At 37.6% G+C, this 21665-nt stretch overlaps 1 pseudogene; it reads right to left on the reverse strand.

Annotated features, from left to right (window-relative positions):
• Window positions 1–6745: 6745 nt before the first annotated feature.
• Window positions 6746–11185, reverse strand: Hsp90aa1-ps6 (heat shock protein 90 alpha family class A member 1, pseudogene 6; annotated as a pseudogene).
• Between the last annotated feature and the right edge of the window lie 10480 nt (window positions 11186–21665).

Genomic DNA, 21665 nt, shown 5'->3' on the forward strand with positions numbered 1-21665 from the left:
AGAATGAGGAACGGTATATAGGAGACTTCTAAATGAGGAATGGGAAGGGGAGAATATGTTTATAATCTCCAAAGCATTTAAGAAAAAAGAATTAACTCTTCCAAAAGAACCCAAGAAAGTATGAATAGCTAGCATTCCAAGACAAAAAAAAACCTGTTGATAATTCCTTGAGTTTGTCTTCATAAATTCTACTTTTTAATCGTATCAACTGTATTGAGGATAAAGGGGATCTCTTCAGAAAGCAAGTGTAATTGAAGGCTTAGTGGATGATCCTTAGGGTAAGGATGAGGTAGTGCTCTAATGGGCTTCAGAGCTCCAGGATCAGGTATTTAGGTACTAGAATGCTCAGGTAGTTATGGTTCATATCCAAATTTGTGTGTAGCAATGTTTAATATATTATTTCTACAAAGGCTGTGTGGAAAGGTAAGAGAATTACCCCAATAATAACACCGAATTCTGAAGTGGAAATGTATGCTTTTTTTGGAAAGCCAGTTATGTCCCATGGTGTTTTGCTGGGGCAGAGACATGAAGGAGTGTTTTCCTGACGTGAACTCAGATGAAAGGATGTTTTGCTAAAGAAAACAAGTGAAAGAACACATGTTGTTAAGAAGGATCCAACAGATAGGGGATGACACTGGATGGTAATGGCCTTGCCATTTCTTAATCGTTGTCATCGGTCCTGACTTCATAGAAAGAAGCATACCAAAAAACTTCTTGGTACTGTTCTGGCAACTTCTTGCCTCTTCTGCAGAGGTAGGCTGATTGGCAGAGTGATATCAGCTGATACAAAGACTCGTAAGTTTTACTAAGATAGATTCATGTGGTGTCTTGCTGAGGCAAGCCCTGTGGAAGAACATGTGATGGTTGGAGGAAGTATAAATAGAATTTGTCTGAGGCCTGGCTGTTTCTGCTGGTTCATGCCAATGTTGCTAATTCGTGTTTGCTATTCTGACACTAGTGAAAGGGACTGCTGACAGACATCCTGAAAATTCAGATGGGATTTGCTCCAAGAACTATTTCCAAACAGGTCTATTTCCCCCATACCCTAATAACCTTCCTTTTCCACTACCTCTGGTGGGTGGTGGGCTAAAAAAGAGGTTAAAACATTTAAGAACTCTTATTAAAAATAGGATTTGGAAAATCAAAGCCAACAGCACTTTGATGTACTTCTGTGAGAAAACGTGAGGAGATAAACTTACAATGTACTTATAAGTACTCAGTTCTTCCGTCTAAATTTCAGTATGTTGTTCGTTTTTAATCCAAATATCACAATTGTGAACATTAGTAGCTGGCATAGAACTAGCTTTCAAAAACATGTACTCATGGTTAAGGGGGTTTGGAATATGCTATGTACAAAATATGACAGTTTGGTAAATGGGTTATTTTCCACTATAGACAATTAAGGAAGCCCAAATACAGAACCCATTATCTATTCTTCCTCTATATGCCTAAGTGCAAAACATGAATTTTCTTGTGAAGAAAACTCTCTCTCTTATCATAGGGTGAGGACAACAACCTCTATCATCAGAGACAAAGAAGTAAGGTGAGGCTGCAGAAACACCTCACCCTAGCACCATATCCTGCACACATCTATCCTTACACAATCCCCAAATCGTGTTTTATATTTGTGTAGTCACCTCTCCACAAGCTGTTACATTTTGTCAGAGTAGAACATAATGCCTATTTGCCATTTTTTCTTTGTGGTTTCTATTTTTTCTCTAAAGCATTCATTTATATCAAATAAATCTTGTTAGCTTTTTCTCTTGCAACTCTGCCTTTTATTAGAATTTATAGGAAGCAGCTGTAAACCAAAGATAGTCCAGAAAAATGGCTGACCTCTCCCATAGTGAAACCATAAACCAATTTATTTTTCCATGCCTCAGTCTATACAAACTTTTATTACTACTGTTAATCACCAAATAATTACACATGTTAGGTGTCATTTATCATTACATGGATGAGGTTTAAAAAATAAGATTACTCACTGGTTATGATTCAAGCACATGAAGCCTCTTCGTGTAAAAGAGAAGTATTTGCTTCTGCAATTTTCTATTAAAATAGTTTTACTTGCCCCTCTTCTTAGACATAGACACTGATGTGTGGAAAGCAAAGGGATTTGTCTAAGACCACAAATAAGCATATATATATTTGAACCTAAGGAATCTGACTATTGTACACACATATTTTCCTGCTCTATTTGAACATGTAAATGTGTAAACATTTAGCTATATTGATGCAATTCATTTTAACTTGTGTTGAAAGGAGGATTCAGGGAAGAAGTTAGCTTCTCTGATCAAGAGCAGTTGAAAATCCACGAGGATATTTGAAATGAGCAGATTTTATCCTCCTCTAATTCAGTCAGCAATGTAGATCTGGTAATAGGAGATAAAACAAACATAGTAGGAACTCATTTCCTATTCTAACCTTGTATTTAAATTACTATTCTATTCTGTGAAGAGACAGCATGACCAAGACAACTTGCATAAGAGAAAACATTTAATAGAGAGCTTGCTCACATGATCATCATGGCAGGAAACATGGTAACACTCCGGAAGACATGGTGCTGAAAGTTTTACACACCCTGACCTGCAGATAGAGACAGAGACAGAAGACAGATAGAAAGACACACAGAGAGACACAGAGACACAGACACAGACACAGACACAGACACAGACACAGACACAGACACAGACACACACACACACACACACACACACACAGAGAGAGAGAGAGAGAGAGAGAGAGAGAGAGAGAGAGAGAGAGAGAGAGAGAGAGAGAGAGATTTTGGACCTGGTATAGGCATTTAAAATTTCAAAGCCCATCACTGACAAAACTACTCCAACAAGGTCACACTTCTTAATGCTTCTCAAATAGTTTCACTAAATGAGAACCATGGCTTCAAATATACGAACTTTTGGAAACTGCCCTCCTTTAGATCATCAAATAATAAGAGTAATAATTCTTTAACATCCACTAATTTTGAACAACTGCTACAGAAGTGGGTCAGGTGGATGGCAAAAAATGCACTTATTATACTTAATTGGAGAGAAAAATCTAGATTGTTAATCATTCTTAACATAAATGTTTATTTAAATATAGTTAGTCCCTGATACCTGCACAGAGAAACCGAGATTTATTTAAAACTGAAGCTCGATAGTTGAGCAATTAAATGATTTATTGCTACTTTCCCTGCTACTCTGGCTATTTCCCAGGCCCATTCCATGATACTTGTATATTATTGTCTATCTGGTTCATCCGACTCCATTCTGGCTCCAACTGCTCCATCTTCCCCGAGTCTATGCTCTCCTCTCCCCTCTCTAGGTAGCTGATTTCCCACCCCATTCTCTATTCTGCTCAACCATTGGATGATCAGCATTTATTGACAAGGCAGAGAACAGAAGGTAAGAATTGTTTACACACTCTTGCTGAAGGAGCTTTCTAAATACAAAACTTTAATTAGTAGGCAGAACATTTTACCTTTGGCCTGAGACATGCTGGCCACTGCTTGTTTAGAATTTTCTCTGCTAGTCTCAAGAACTCTTCATTTCAAATTTTCACACTGATCCGCTTCCCTCATTATTTTCCTTGGTTATTTTATTGATGTCTTATCAGAGTTCTAAGCCACATGGCTTGGCTCCAAAGCTATCAAAACAGCAGGTTCATCTACTTCACAAAGGGAAAGAAGTCACAGATGAGTAATGGTTGAAAGAGAAAAGGAATTGATTTCTCTGTGGCCATCATAGGAAGGACAGCTGTCTGGAGATTTAAGTTCTGTTGTCAAGGCACTGATAATAGTTCCATGATTAAGGGAAAGAAAAGGGGTTGGGGTGATCAGAAATATACATAGCCAAGCAGTTTGATCAAACTCTAGCCTGGTTATGGGATATTTCAGGTCTTCATTTGAGGTCTTACTGGTCTGCAGAAATATTACTGCCTGAAGGGCCGTTTTTCTATCATGACACAATTGCTTATGTGGCTCACTGTATCTGAAACAAACAGGGAGCCACATTGAAATCCTTCAAAGGCGTTTCAGGGAATAAATGGACTTGTTCAGGGTAATGAATTCTTCTTTGATGTCAGTTCAGCCATTGTTAGGGCTGCCATTCTAGAACTCAATTTACTGCAGTTATTTGACTTTCTTTGTCAGCCTGTTGCCTAGTTGCTACATTTAAAATGTCAATTTTAGAAGAAATTTCTGTTTTCCTCATTTTCATAGTTCCCTTGTTTTGGTGTAACTCTAGCTATAAATGAAGTCTTCATATCACTTGCTTTCCACTTCATTTTGCTCAAGCAATAGCCTTCTTATTGTTGAGTGAGTGAGGGTAAGCTCTTCAAAATATCTGCTAATGTTGTGACTTTCTGGAACAGCAGAAAGGAGAAACCTCCTCTTGATTATTAAGTCACCAATCCCTGGAGCTGGAGAAATGTCTCAGTGGGTACTACTGCTTGCTGCTTTGGCAAAGGACCAGGAATTGGTTTCTAGCATCTAGATTAGGCAGATTACAGCCACCTGCCACTCTAACTCCAGGGGAACTAAGACCCTCTTGTGGTGCCCCCCACAGGAATAAACACACACACACATACACACACACACACACACACACACACACACACACACGGAAGGAGAGAGAGAGAGAGAGAGAGAGAGAGAGAGAGAGAGAGAGATACAAATACAATCTCTAAAAGGACAAAAAGAAACCAATTTTTGCTCATTGTTCATGATCTATCCCACAAAGAATTACAGTGAGACTAGGTCAAAGTTCATTTACTATTTTCTTTTAAAATAGTACCACCAAAATATGTAAGTCCAGATTTATATAAATGCTTATTTCTCACTACTAAATGATGATGGTATGTATATAAATGAAATAGATGAAAATAAAGAGCATAAAGTATCTTCATTTAAAATTAGAAAAATGACTTCTTTCTCCTTTTGCTTTCGGAATCTCTTTCTTCATTCTTTTCCACTTCACCCTTTTTAGTGACTAAATAAGATTTTTTTCCTGTCTCACAACTCAGAAGTATTTCCTCCAGGACTGAAGATCCATCTCTTTGAAATGTAATCCTCAGGGAAGATAATGTTCTATCTTCCCTCTCACAGGTAGGATATAATCTTAACTTGAGCTGGAACCTGATTTAACAAGGAAAAGCCTATCTCTAATCATAAAGATAGGAAGAAGTTAGCAATTTTATATAGGAATGAAAATATACTATGCATATAATCCCCATATTATTGTGTATCATATACTGATACACAATAATAAATTTAAATTTATGCCTCCCCTGTCTTCACGAAGAGGTCTTCTCAGCAATGAGGAATTTTTGCAATTCCAGCTATTGTTGGGATAATAATATTGGGCCTGTCACATGCTAAACCACATAGGAAACACAGTGCTGAGAATCATACCTAGGATATTACACATGATGTTAAATAGTTACATTTTCCCAATGAATCTAAGCTTCAGATCTATTTTATCCACTGATATATTTTCAGTTTGTACAGTGACCAGTGCATAAAATAATTCTAATAATTGTCCAAAAAAAGAAATGGAGACTATAGCACAAGTTTTGACATCCTTTTATTCTCTAACAAGGATATTATTAGGACAAAATGAAACAAACTGTCCTGCTTGAAAGCTTTTGCTTTCCCACAACTTGGTGGTAAAATCAAAGACATATTAATTAAATTCTCTATGCCAACCTTTCTTCACTTATAAAATATAGATTAATAGAGCACTTATATAAGATTGTTGTATAGACACATTGATAGAAAAGAGTCCTATGTGGCATTTAAAATAACTAATATCGAAGCTACACAAAGGACTCAACAAATTGAGCTGGTAAGGGTTCTGTACTGGCTGGTTTTGTGTGTCAACTTGACATGCACTGGAGTTATCACAGAGAAAGGAGCCTCCCTTGAGAAAATGCCTTCTTGAGATCTAATTATAAAGCATTTTCTCAATTAGTGATCAAGGGTGGGATGGCCCATTATAGGTGGTGCTATCCTGGACTTCTGTAAGAAGGTAAGCTGAAAAAGCCAGGGGAAGAAAGCCAGTAACATCTCTCCATGACCTCTGCATCAGCTCCTGCTTTCTGACCTGCTTGAATTCCAGTCCTGACTTCCTGTGGTGATGAACAGCATTATGGAAGTGTAAGCTAAACGAATCCTTTCCTCCCCAACTTGCTTCTTGGTCATGATTTGTGCAGGGATAGAAACCCTGACTAAGACAAGTTCATTGCAATAGATTTTATCTCATCTCTACTTACCTTTTAAAGCAGAATGAGACTGGGTACTGTTATTTCCACATTCACAAGCCGTGCTGAGTTATAAAACCTAGGGAAACTTAGGGTTGTGTTTTCAGTACTTTAGAAAACAAGCTACATGGGGAATTCCTCTGTCAAGTGTTTTAACATGTGTTTACTTCTAAGACTAGTACATGAAGAATTAACTACAGCGAATGAAAAAACAATTTTAAGATGAATCTTAAGCCATCTTAATTTGGTCTACTAAGGAATCCAGCTCAACAGCTAAACACTTAGACCACAGTTAACATTAACACTAGGTTACATTATGTCTTACAACAAACGTTCTATCAACCTCTTGAGTCAAACCTATAGTATCACAGTATCACATGTAGAAATTTTACCTTCCCCTTAGTTTTCACAACACACAGATGTTTTAAATGTTAACAAAAATACACAAAAATTATGGAAAATACATTATCAGAAGGAATGAAGGTAAACATCAAACACACAGTTCTAGTGAAGCCTTGTCTACTTCTTCCATGCACGATGTGTCGTCATCTCCTTCCAGGGGTGACATTTCTTCAGTTACAGCAGCACTGGTATCATCCACAGTAGGATCATCCTCATCAATACCTAGGCCAAGCTTGATCATCCTGTGGATCCTCTTAGCATGGGTCTGGGGATCTTCCAGACTGAAGCCAGAAGACAGAAATGCAGTTTCATACAGCAAGATGAACAGATCCTTCACAAGCTGTCATTCTTGTCAGCCTCTGCCTTCTGCCTTAAGGTTTCAACAATGAAGTGATCAAGGTTTATCTCCAGGTGTTTCTTTGCTGCCATGTAACCCTGAGTTGTTGAGTTGAGTTGTTGAGTTGTCTCTGAGGGCTTGAACTTTTTTTCTTGATTCTCTCCATGTTTACTGTCCACCCATTGTTGAGTTGTCTCTGAGGGCTTGAACTTTTTTTCTTGATTCTCTCCATGTTTACTGTCCACCCATAAGAGCTTGTGACAATACAACATGGGGATGTCACCAATCAGTTTGACACCACCACCTTTTCAACCTTTTTCTCCAAAATATCTTTTATAATTTTGCAGAGGTTCTCAAATTTTGTCTTTTTCGCTCCCTGTTTCTTCTTTTCCCCTTCGTCTTCTGAAAGTTCCAGGCCTTCTTTGGTAACTGACACCAAGATCTTGCCCGTAAATTCCTTCAGGTGTTGCACACAATTCTCATCAATGGGCTCAATCATATAGATTACTTCTAAGCCGTGCTTAGAAGTGGAGATGTTCCACAAAGGCTGAGTTAGCAACCTGGTCCTTGGTCTCACCTGTGATAAAATAGATGCGCTTCTGGTTTTCCTTCATTCTGGTGCAGTAGTCCTTCAAAGAGACCATCTCATCCCCAGAAGTATAGTATGTATGAGATGTATAGTATCTCAACAGCTCTGAAAGCTTCTTCCGATTTTGAGAGTCTTCATGAATTCCAAGGTTTGTTTATATATATATATATATATATATATATATATATATATATATATAGAGAGAGAGAGAGAGAGAGAGAGAGAACTGTTCATAAAACTTTTTGTAGTTCTCTTTGTCTTCAGCCAGTTCAGTAAACAGTTCTAAACATTTCTTGACCAAATTCTTTCTGATAACTTTCAGAATTTTGTTTTGTTGCAGCATTACATGGGAAATATTTAGGTGGAGATCTTCAGAATCCACCACCCCTCTGATGAATTGAGATACTCAGGGATTAACTCCTCATAGTTATCTATGATAAAAACTCTGCAAACATACAACATACAACTTGATGTTGTTCTTTTTCATTAAAAGGCTCATGTCTTAGAACAAAAAGAAGGGCCTGAATTTCTAATTGTCCTTCAATAGAAAAATGCTTTAGGTAAAATGTTCTTCCCAATCGTTGGTTAAGATCTCCTAGATCTCTCCGTATTCTTCATTCATAAATGTCATCAGGATTTCTGGTCCAAATTGGCTTTGTTTTGTTGAATTCTTCTTGATCAATGTACGTTTCCTTTATCTTCTTCTTTTTCTTCTTGTCACCATCCTTCTTCTCTTCTTATTCATCAGAACCAACATATTCTATTTCAAGCTTGTCTTCAAACTCCTTTTCTTCTCTTTCTTTCTCTTCCTTTTCTTTTCTTTTTTTCTTTTCTTTCTTTCTTTTTTTTTTGGGCAGGTTATAGCAATTTACTTCACATAGGAACAATATACTTCAGGCCTACAATTTTCATTGAATATCAACAAAAATTATCTGTACAGAAAACCCAAAGGCAATCATAAAGTATAGCATGTAAAATGTGCAAATATACTTTAAAATGCAGTTACTGTGTAGCACTTGCAAGGTAGAACTGCATAGCAATTCTAGTTAACTTAGTAATTGTTTGCAGGTAGTCTATGCAAATGTTCAAGGCACAACTAAGAGTTGGTACACAAGTGTGTGACACACCCCCCTCAGATCATGTATTTGAAGACATTAAAATAACATGATGGTATGTTTATATTTCATTACTTAGTGAGATACCAGTTTGTCTCTAAAGCTCCATGAAATACCACACTGAGAATGTCTGTGTGGTTAGAAAAAACTACTCCCTGAACTTAAAAGTGAAAGATATGACTCTTGTTAGCCTATATTTTAAAAAGTATGTATACACACACACACACACACACACACACACACACACACACACACACCCTCATCATCCACAGGAAACATCCCAAAGTCAAAAGGAAGCCATTTTCATATTAAAGATTCTATTACAGTATTTCAGGACAATTCTCAAAAACTGTACACTTCTTTGCCACCTCTTTCGGTCAATCTTGGCTACAAAAGACACTGACGTAGACAAGGCAAAGATGATGACTGACTCAGAAAGTCTCAATTGCACAGTGGAAGGAGTCATGGAGTTATAAAAGCTTTAGGGGAATCATTTTAATCTATGCAGGAGAAATCAACCCCCTACAAACTCAACACGAGCACTGCCTGTGCCACAGACCCAAATTCTTCACAGTGCTCTATGTTTTGCTGCCCATCCCTGAGAGTAAAGATTCTACCATTCTTAATTTTTAATAAAGCAGTAACTTTACATTGGTAAAATGCTTAAAGACTTTTTCAAGACATTTATATATCATTAGCTTTAGCCCTGTCTCAATTTCATTTTTAAAAAAGGAAAAGAAAGGCCTTGCTCTTTGAACAAGTGCTCATGAGAATCTTAGCTGCTGTCCATTAAGCAGGGTGAGGCTCCTTGCTGCCCCCACTCTGCTGTTCCACATGCCCCTGGCTCCCCTCCTTACCATTTGACAATGTTTGTGAATTGGAGAACTTAACAGGTAGTATAGGAAAAGGACAACAGAGACTTAAGGGACACCAAGTGACACGTATGTTTCCCTGGGTAAATGAGTTTTCTGGAAATAATCTGAATGCCATCGGAGAAAGGCAAAATACCTACAAAAGAGAGGAAATGCAGCATAAACATGTTCTTGCTGTCTCTGTTTTAGCCTTCCTGACCAAAATCTTCTATAAACTTTTTCAGTTTCAACAAGTCCTGCTCATTGACTGTGGGCTTTGTGCTGTACAGGGACCGCAGCATATCCCACATGGAAACAACTGGCTCCAAGAGTTTATCTCCAGGGACATCCATCCATGTCATTTCGACAGCTCCTGGATCTCCTGGAGAGCAGGTTGTCAGAAGGTCATTTACTATGCAGTTAGGATCAGCCCTTGAGGGTCCACGAACCTTTTTGAAGTGAATAGCCAGCCGACTGAACTTTTCTCAGAGGCTGCATAAGTGCATCCCGTACGATGATACTTATGTCTGCTCCTGAATAGTCATCCGTCTTCCTCCCAAGCTCTTGGAAGTCTGCTTCTGTGAGGCAGTTCTGAATGCTGCCCAAGTGCTGTTGCAACAGAAGAAAACAACTCCACGTTTTTCTTCCTCCGACCTTGTGTCTAAGTGGCTGGCAGAAAGTGAAAAACTGGTTAGGAACATATTCAAGCTTGCCAGAGAGAACAAGCCTTCCATCATCTTCATTGATGAGATTGACCCTCTGTGCGGTCCCAGAAGTGAGAATGAGAGCGAGGTTGCACAGAGAATTAAGATGGAGTTCCTGGTTCAAATGCAAGGAGTTGGTGTGGACAATGATGGCATTTTGGTTTGGGAGCTACAAATATCCCCTTGGGTGCTGGACTCTGCAATTAGGCGAAAATTTCTCTTCCTTTTCTTTCAGCCTCATCACCACTGACTTCCTTATCACATTCCTTCTCCACAAAGAGAGTAATGGGATAGCCAATAAACTGAGAATGTTTCTTCTCAATCTCCTTTATTCTCCTTTCCTCCAAATGCTCAGTTTGGTCTTCTTTCAGATACAAGATAACCTTCATTTCATGACCCATTGGTTCACCTGTGTGAGTCCTCACTGTGAAGGATCCCCTAACTGAGGATTCCCAGGCACACTGCTCATCATCATTATGCTTTGTGATGACAGTCACTTTCTCAGCAACCAAATACACAGAGTAAAATCCAATACCAAACTGGCCAACCATAGAGATATCTGCACCAGCCTGCAAAGCCTTCATGAAGGCTTTGGTGCCTGACCTGGCAATAGTGCTAAGGTTAGTGAACAAGCCACCATTGGTCATTCCAATACCAGTATCCACAATACTGAGGGGTCGATCTTATTTTTTGGGAATGAGATTAATGTGCAGCTCCTTCCCCGAGTCCAGTTTACTAGGGTCTGTCAAGCTCTCATACCTGATTTTATCCAGAGGGTCTGAGGAACTGGAAAACTGCTCCCTCAGAAAGATCCCTTTGTTCGAGTAGAAAGTGTTGCTGATCAATGACAGTAACTGCGCAATGTCTGCCTGAAAGGCAAAGGTCTCGGCCTCCTCCATTGGTTGGTCTTGGGTCTGGGTCTCCTCAGGCATCTTGGCTGAATGAGCACGCATGAAACATGACTAACTGCACCGGGATCCTGAAGCAAGTGGCCTCATTGCAATATTTACCTTTGTCAAATTAGCATAGCCTGGAGCCATCTGAGAAGTGAGTCTCAATTGAATGATTGCCCACATCACATTGCCCTGTGTGCATAGCTGTGTAGAAACAATTTTTTAAATTTGATATTTTTAATTTACATTCCAAATGTTATCCCCTTTCCCAGTTTCCCATCCATAAACTTCCTAGCCCATCTCCCCTTGATCTTCTTCTATGAGGGTGCTCCCCCATCCAACCATCCACCCCTTCCCACCTTTCTGCCTTGACTTTCCCCAAGACTGGGGCATCCAGCCTTGGCAGGACCAAGGGCTAGAAACATCTTTTCAAAACAATTTATTTCTTTTTTTTCCTTTTTTAGATTTTGAAATTATAGTATTATTCTTTAAAATTGTGATATTGTTCTTCAATTGCAATATTCTTTGATGACAATATTATTTCCCCCTTTCTCTTTTCTTTCCCCAACTCTTCCCCTGCCACCCACTTGAAATCATGGTCTCTATTTCTTTCGTTGTTGCTACATATATACATATATGTTGCATACATATATATCTAAGTATTTAAATACTGCCTAACTAAGACCTAAGCAATGAGGACATTAATAGGAATGATAATGTGGAAGGGGAAACCCTAAACAAAGAACTACAGGTAACTAGAAATGTTGGGAGCAGGAGAAATAGTCTTCCCCAAATAGGCTCTCTAATACTAAGTGGGCAGAACTGAAATTACAAAATAAATTTTTAGATGTATTTATTTTATCAGTATGTGTGTGCTTTATTTCCTACATGTTTATATGTGCTCCATGCATATGAAATAACTGCAGAAGTCAGAAGTGAGTGGTGATTCCCTGGAAATGGAATTAGAGAGAGGGCTGAGCTACAGCATGGATTCTGAAAAACCTTGGTCCTCTGCAACAGAAATAAATATTGCTCTTAGACATTGCACCATCTGTAGCTTCTGGGATACTATAGTATGGTTCTATTACCTGGGTGGGAGGTCCTGCGCTATGTAAGAAAGCTTGCTAGACATGAACCTAAACTCTTTCACAGTTTTTGCTTCAAATTTCTCTGAGTTCCTGTTCTCTACTTGAGTTCTATCAATGAAAGACTTCGTGACCTAGAAGTGTAAACCAAACAAACCCTTTCCTCCCCTATGCTGCTTTCCACTGGAATATTTTTATCACAGTAACACAAACGAAACTAAAACATATACCCAAATAAACGAACATATTCCTTGGGACTCTCATACCATGAAGAAAAAGTAAGCTACAGAGTAGTAAAGGCATGATACATTTGGCATCTACGCAAATTATCTGTCTCAGCCACCTACTCTCAGGCATGTTTGTATTCTTTTATTTTTTGGGGGGGTGACTTTCTAATATTTTTGAATATTTTATGTATTTACATTTTTTTTCGGTGCTGGGGACCGAACCCAGGACCTTGCGCTTCCTAGGTAAGCACTCTACCACTGAGCCAAATCCCCAACCCCATGTATTTACATTTCAAATGTTGTCCCTTCCCCCTCCCAGGTCCTCCTCTTCCTCCTGCTTCTATGAGGATGCTCCCATTCCTGCCCACCCACTCCAACCTCAATGTCCTGGTATTACCCTACATTGGGGAAATGAGCCTTCACAGGATCAAGGGCTTTTCCTCCCACTGATGCTGAACAATGCCATCCTTTGCCACATATGTGGCTAGAGTCATGGGTCTCTCCATGTTTACTCATTGGTTGATGGTTTAGTCCCTGAAAGCTATGGTGGGGTTTGATTGGTTGATATTGATATAGGGCTGCAAATCCATTCCCCTCCTTCAGTCTTTTCTCTAACTCCTCCATTGGTGTCCCCTGGTTGAGTCCAATGGTTAACTGCAACCATCCTCATCTGTATCAGTATGGTCTGGTAGAGCATCTCAAGAGACATCCATATCTGGCTCCTGTCAGCAAGTACTTCTTGGCATCAGCAAGAGTGACTGGGTTTGGTGACTGCATATGGAATAGATCCCCAGGTGGGGGAGTCTCTGGATGACCTTTTCTTCAGTCCCTGCTACACTCTTTTCCCCTGAATTTCTTCCTGTGAGTTTTTTTGTTCTCCCTTCTAAGAAGAAATGAAGCATCTGTATTTTGAGTATTTTGATCTTCCTTCTTCTTGGGCTTCATATTAAGCTGACATGAGAGTATAGAATGTCTCCTCTCAACTCTTTTCCCTTTGTCCTATGTTCTGAAAGTCACATCTCACTCTGTTCTGAACTCAAAGTATAAATCCAAGGCATGCTATAATGGCTGTCAGCTACAGGTAAACAAACAGCCATTTTTTTTGTTTTCTTTAGGGAAAGTCATATGGTGACCTCTGGTAGCCTTTACTACACACAACCCACATCTCTACACCCTATTCTAAAGATACACTAAGTAGATAAAGTATAACATGTGAAAATATATATTAACTGCCATGATTTTAAGGACTTCAGAGAAGACATTGACAGAATGGTGCCTGCTGAGGGGGAGTGGGCATTGAGAGAGAAGAGAAGTGTAATTTTCATAAATGGTCACTGAGTCAGGATTTTTAAAAAAACGGCTTTCTTGACAACTTGCTTATCATGTGTTATTATGTGAATCCATTCTAATAACTTAATTTCTTTACTGTTAGTACTGTTATTGCAAATGCTCTTACGGAAGTTACTTGGCTGCACTCCTGCACTACTAGCTAAAAACCATTCATTAAAACCTGTGGCTTAATGGACTGGTTTATTTGAAAATGACGATGGAGGCTAAGACCACAGGATAGAAGCTTTTATTGAATTTAATCTAATATATTGTGCCTTATGATAGTACTATCCTTGGAATTCCACATTTTCATCACTTCTGTAATAAAGCTCTAAGAACAGGTGCCATATTCTTTTCAACCTTTTAGTATTTCGGCCTAATATAGAAGCACTATACTCAGGAGTCAGCTTAGGAAACCTGTGCAAAGAAAATGGGATAGTGAGATGCTTTTCCACTCAGCTATAAGAACATGTCTCACAGTGAGATACTGTAAGAACAGTGATTCCCTTGTGTGACTCAGACAGCTGAATCCAGAAGTAGTTGCCAGAAAAGTTCTCCACGCTGTTAGAAAAACTGCCTAACTTCTACGACTATACTTACTGAGCCCCAATTCACAACACAATTATAGTACGGGTTCCCCCTGATTTGTAAATATCTGTGAAACTTATAAATATATTCAGATGAATGTTTCATTATGCTCTTAATGAATCACCTTTATTGAGCACGATACAATTATAAACCATCTGGATGATCTGCCCTGGATATTTTGCAAGGGATAATTATCGTGAGTACAGCTAGGATAATTAGGTTGAAGAGGGCAACATTTTAAAAAATGCAATTTTGTTTGTATATTTATTTAAATACTGGTCATAATGATTTATAGTCATCCCTTTTAGTAGTGAGACTAAGATGCTTTGAAAAGACAATAACTAAATGGTTAAATTCATTGTTTTCCAGCCCAGACTTTGTAGGTCGCCACAGTACAGAATAATTCTATGCTCCCACGTATTAGAAAATATTACTAGTGGAGCACAGGATACCTGTTGCTTGACTACACCCTGTAGAGCAGACAAAATGACATAGTGTATATTTATCATTGGGCAAAATGCTGATCTTTGTCACAAAGCTGCTGAATTTTCACGAAGGAGCAACCAATTTTTTTCATATAATAGATATTCTGATATTTCTCATGACATTTCCTCAGCTCTAGAACACTAATTACTAGTATCCCTGTAATAATACTTCCTGTTTTATGACCATTATCTTAAAATATAAATAAAAGAGAATCCAGTCCGTTTACTGTTTTATTTCGTATGTTGTACTTCAGCTTTCCTCTTACACTAGGGGACATAGGATTTTCTTACCCCACTCTGGCTAGTCCCAGCCTCTTCTCATTGCTGTGTTGCCCACCGGTGCACTCAGAGACATATTTTCAACAAGTGGAAGTCCCTGTGGCCCAACAAGTTTGTTCCTTTCTATTGACTGTGTACTGGCCTCTAGCCAAAGCCTATGTAGGGAAGGGATAGCTGGCCAGAAGAAATCACCTGGTCCTATTTGAACCATTTTTATGCTTGCCAAGTTCACAAAGCCACTATGGGGGTAGGAGGGCATAAGTATAGAATTAGCTAATGTTTGGAAGATCTCCCAGATTCGGTTTGAGTGAGAGGTTACTGTGAAAAATGTACACCAGCAACAGTCTTATACAAGATTTCATCCTCCCTGTTCTTTTTTTAACAATAAAAGCTTCAGTTTGTGTCCAAATGAGGGTCTTAGGAAAATAATTGAATGTTAACAAATGAGTTTAAAAAAATCAGATGACTATTTAGTTTGTTTGGCTAAACATTAAAAAGCTTTAAAAGTATTGCTAGAAGAACAAAATAGGCTAGACACTTTATCATACAAACTTAAATTTTGCTATATTGCAGCACTACCATTCAGATGATAACCTGAGGCCCCATGAATGCAGTTAGAAATAAAGATGCATTTTTTCATGATGGATTATTTTTATGTAACATTGCAAGACATTTGAGGAAAATATTTAGTGACTTTGGCGAATTTTAATGACATCATAAATATTTACACTTTTTACTTCCTTTTGCCCAAAACATTTTTCTGGGATCCCTTGTTTTATTAGTTTACAGGTAAATAAGATAGATACACAAGTCATTTACTGATAATGGATAAAGAGAAATTTGTTTTAAAACTATTACTATATATAATTGTACCATATTTTAAAGAAACAGATTTGTATACCAATGTGATTAATGTGTTTGAAATAACTGTTGGATGAATAATCAGTTTTGTAAGATATAGAACAATTTCTTTGTTTCTTTAGACTTGACTGATTTAATCCTAAAAATACTACTTTGCATAATGATATAGTACAAACTGGCAGAAAGATGCTTAGGGCCATTTTTAGACATCATTGGAAATTCTGTCTTAATCTTAAGGTAAAATTCATTGAACAAAATTTTAATGAAACTTTGGTCAAAAGTTCAAACAGAAAGTTTAAAAATGGACCATTCTAACACAACATAACACAAACATTTTCCAGTTATGATTTATATATTGAGGACTGGAATTATGGACATACTTTAAATCTCTGTTTTTATATACGCAAAATTTATGTTTTAGGGAGATTTTTATTTCTTTTGATTTTCTGAGACTCAGTCTTAATGTATATAGTGCAAAATGATGTCGCTATGTATCCCAGGACCTGCCTCATGACTCTCAAATGTTGGGTATGTTGGAATTACAAGCATGAACAACCATAATCAAAAAAATCATGATGTTTCTATAATAGCAAAACACAGTAAAATCATTGCAATTTCTAGCATGTAAGAGTGTCTAGGACCTAGGATCTTCAAGCAATGCTTTTTTTCCATCACATTGTGTGACAGCATGGACAGTACCATGTGCAGATCACATACTGTGCTTACAGAAACAACGATTTAGTGAAAGTGGTTTTAAAAGCTTTTCTCTTTTCTTTTGCATCTTCTCTTCTGTTTACTTTTCATTTTATACAAAATAAGCCATGAAGTCCTAGAGAATGAGATTCAGCATCGTAAGCTCATTTCTATTGATGGTCACAGTTTGCTGGTCTGGGATCCAAGTTGTTACTTCTGTTCAGTCCAGAATTTTTTTTCCCTCCACACCACCTATCATTATAGTCCTATAAATGCGTGGAGAGGAGAAGAATTCCTGAGAGCCCTCCCCTGTAGCAGAATGTTGATAGATTCAATATTTCACAGTTCATATTCTGGTAAACAAAACTGTTAAGAGATCACATTGGGATCCTCATCAGACAGCACAGCACCTTTTTCCATTCTTTCCTTGAGCTCTTTGTTTCCACTGCCTCTTCAGTTATGTTCCCTGAACATTAGAGGGGGTGGCACAATGTCCTATTTAAGGCTGAACATTCAACGATCTCTTGATCTCTTGTTCTTATCATTTTGACAGTAATAAGCCTCTACATTTATTTTTCCTTACTGCTAAAAGAAGCTTCTCTGTCCAAAGCTGTCAGTAACACTAATTTATGGACATAAACATAATTATTTAGAAAGCAATTTAATAGGAACACCATGTCCACTTCACAAAACGACCATCTAGCTCCTTTACTTGGGCCTGTGTTTGCCCCAGCTACAAGATCTGACCAGGTTTAGAGTAGCATTTGTGAATTCCCTCCTATGGAACAGGCATCAAAATCTATCACGCATCAAAATCTATCAAAAAGCAGTTGCTATTATCACAACAAACTTGTCACTATTATACAAGTGAACATTTCAGGTCCAGCTCTATTTCTCTATATCTTGTGATCGAGGCCTGTGAAGTATGAAGTAATAGGTTATTACCATCTGGTTTGGGTGGGCAACCAACTGACTTGAAATCTCTGTGGAAGCACTCAGAGGAAGGTAGTTCACCCACTACACTAGACTTTTTATTTAATAACCTATGGATGCTAGAAATATCATTATAAATCTATGCATGGTGGTTCACTTTCAAAGTTTTAAAATTAGTTATGTTACTCATTATCGAGTTTCCTTATGACCGTCTAGTACATCCTTACGGGCGTTGATTCTTCCTTCCCTGCCTCTCCCTAGTGTCCTTGGATTTCACAGTGCTTACTTAATTACATCCTCAAGATTTCCCCTGTTATTTTCCTATCATACATTCTACACATACACATCCTACACATACATCATTCTACTGTCCATTCTCTAAATATTTTTCCTTCACCTCATATGAGTACCCTTTGGTTTCTAAGCCCTCTAGTGAAGTCCTACAATACAACATGGTCACATACTACCAGATACATCTCAGTTTCATTGCATATTTGATTTTGAACTAATCTTTGTTTGTTCCATTTTCAAAACCTTTTTGCTTTTGTCACATTTTTCCAAACCTACATTCTGTTTCATGGCCTCATGTATGGTCATGATCATGGTTTAAAAATCTTGTGTTTAACCATTATTGAGGATATGGGGTGCTCACAAAAAGGACCTATCATAACTGCCCTCCAAAAGATCCAACAAGCAGCTGAAATAGGGAGGAAAAGTCCTTGGTCCTGCCAACACTGGACCCCCAGTGTAGGGGAATGTCAGGGTGGGGAGGTGGGAAGGGATGGGAGGTTGAGTGGAGAAAAGGGAATCAATTTTGAAATGTAAATAAAAATATTGAATAAAAATAATCACACTATAAAAAAAAGAATCAGATGCAAACATTTGCACCCAACCAATAAAGAGAAGTTGCTGACCCTTCTGTTGAATTAGAGAAAATTGGAGGAAGCTGAGGAGGAGGGCAACCATGTAGGAAGACCAGCAGTATTAATTAACTTGGACCCCCAAGATTCCTCAGACACTGGATCACCAACCAGGCAGCATATACCAATAAGGCCCTCAACACATATACAGCAGAGGACTGCATGGTCTGTGTTCAGTCAGAGAAGATGCACCTAACCCTCAAGAGACTGGAGGCCCCAGGGAGTGAGAAGGTCTCATGGGATAGGGGATGGGGAGTGGGGACATGCTTGTAGAGATAGGAGGAGGCGGTATGGAATGTGGAAGAGAGAATGGACTTGGAGGGGAGTAAAATCTGGACTGTAAAAATAAATAATTTTTTTAAAAAAAGAAAGTGGTGTATATCAATTTGATTTATCCTCTTTAATGTACAGTATTTAAACTAAATTTATAAAATTTCCATTTTGCTTTTACTTCTTATTATCTAATTTGTTAATGTCATGTAATAAAAATGAGTGATTTTTATAGAAAAAAACCTTGTGTCTGTAGTGTTCCAATGCTGCTTCTTATTTACCACCAAATTCTACCAGTTATATCCCATTATTTTCTCTGGTTATATACAGACAATTCCAAAGTTATAGGTGGATAGTATAGGGTGATATTTCAAGGAGATGTCTAAGTGGCAAAAACAGTGTGGGAGTCACGTAAAAATGTAAAGTTTTCATTTGGACATTTCACTTTCTGTAACTTCTTGACTTATCTGACTTTTAGTTTCTTGGGATAAGTAAAGGAGAACTCTGTCACAACCAAATGTTAGAGAAGTTAAAAGAAGAAAAAAGTACTTAAAAAAGATAGAGCATAGTACTTGGAACATGTTGGGTGCTCAAGAAAAGATCTTAGCTAAATTGAAACTTAAGATAGAGAAGTTTTAAGAAGTACCATCTTTTTGAAAACCAGTTGATATTACCGATGATATTTGGCATTTGAATAAGATCTCTGTTATAAATGAAGTACTTATTTATTCTCTCATTTACAACTGACATTCATCATGTGTCTGTAACTTATCTAATCTAATTTACTCACAAGTGGCAGATAGGACAACAACATGAATTCTTTTGGTCTCAGTCAACCACTGCACCCTATAGACTTATCATACATGTGGCAGAATTATAATACAAATATGAAAGGAGATAAATTGAAATTGAACGAATCTCATCATTTATAGCAATCCTACAATTTTCAAAGTAATATTTCTCATAAAGCAGAGCTCTTAAAAGGGCTGTGTATTATTACTGTGAAATTTAAAATTTTAAAGAGCTTACTCAGTTACATAAGAAAGAAGCAAACTTGAAAATAGGATGCGCTTAACTTCTTATGTCAACACTAGTCAGACAGAGCTTGCCACTTGTGTTGATCATTAAGTGGGGCTTTGAAGGAACAGCAAAAAGGCCTGTGATTATTTGTTCATAATTTTTCTTTAAGGATGTGATCTAACTCTAATATCAATTCCCCTAGCATATCATTAGCAAAACATAAATTCCATAATAATGCAACAGCAGACTTTCTTTACCAGGATGAAGAAAATGCCCAGATAAATTTCTCAGTTCAATGGAATATACTCTATTTGTGCTTCCACAAATGATCTTATCTGGGTCATGGGTCACGGAAATGTAGACTGTCTTTGAGCTTTCCTAGTTAAGGTAATTTGAACAGTCTTTATGCACTGTGGAGCAGAAGCCTTAAATTCCAATACATATAAAGTAGCCAACCTGGTGATCAGAAGAGGAGAAGCCTGGATATGCTGAAGAGTGGGTATAGCTTCTTAAGGTAAGTAGCCGAACTGAGATATGGTATATGATGAATGCAGTACAGAAAACAAACAAACAAGGTAATGGTCTGGATTATTATTAGGTGAAATTTTCTGCTTTTAAAATATCAAAAATATTAGAAATAAAAATAATATATATTAAAATAAAATAAAAATATTAAAAATAAAATATAATAAATGAATAAACAGAAACAGACTACTCAAAAGAACAAAACAAAACAAAATATCACTCTATATAGTACTCTATACATGCTGCACATAAGTCCCTAAACCACCTGCCTGTGACATCTGTCAACATTTCCAATTCTTCCACATGCTATAATTTAGGTTTGAAAGATACAGATATGACTGCACCTCCATTGCCTCATGCTATGAATTTGAAACTTGTAACCTGACCCATGTTCTTTGAAATTCAGCTTTCCTTATTCTAAATATAGAAATATGCTGTCATTTCAACAGAGGACTGTTGTAATCATGTATTCATGAATTATCCTCTTTATGTTTTATTTGCTCATTCTCTCATTTATTTATCAAGGTATCTTCATACCTCAAACTCTGAAGATCATTCGTTTTCTAAATCATCCTAAATCTGACTTTTTTCTAGTTAAGTAATCTCTAGCCAGTAATGATATTTCATATTAATCACAACTACCCTCAATTGGTAAAATGCTTATGTTTTTGGACACTTCTTTTCCCTCCACTCTTTTTCAACTTTTCATTCTTCTGTTTCCTTCCTTCCTTCCCTCTCTCCCTCCCTCCCAACCTCCCTTCCATCTACCTTTCTTTCCTGTTTTGTGATTTAATGTAAACCTTGTTCATTTAAGGCAAGACCTCTACCATTGACTTATATCCCAAACTATTTGTCTTTGACAATGTGTCATTATTAAACTGAAGTCAGGATCTTAGGTGCCAGGTTTGGCATGGCCTTGTTGGGGACAGATTGACATGGTTTCTGCCTTTAGGACACTGCCAGCAGACATGGGCCTCCATGAGTGTGGATGACTACTATGCAGGCTTGTTTGCATGATAATGTAGATATTTTACATTCCTGTCATTCCTATTAATGTTAATGACTCCTTGATAATCTGAGACTGCATGAGTCCAGGAGGTAAAAATGTGGCTAATGCTTTAGCAAAACATAAAAGCTGGGACCTTAAGGATAGTCCTCAAGGCTGTGGAAGAGAACTCTAAAAACATGAGTTTGACAATATATAATTTCTCAAGTATGTACAAAATAAAAATGCAAAATGAATTATGAGGGCGTTCCTGAATCCAAAGGAACAAAGACAGCTGCATTAATGAGTCAATTTGTCA

The sequence above is a fragment of the Rattus norvegicus genome, chromosome X, assembly GCF_021556685.1.
Source record: "Rattus norvegicus strain SHRSP/BbbUtx chromosome X, alternate assembly SHRSP_T2T, whole genome shotgun sequence".
In the NCBI taxonomy this organism is placed as follows: domain Eukaryota; kingdom Metazoa; phylum Chordata; class Mammalia; order Rodentia; family Muridae; genus Rattus; species Rattus norvegicus.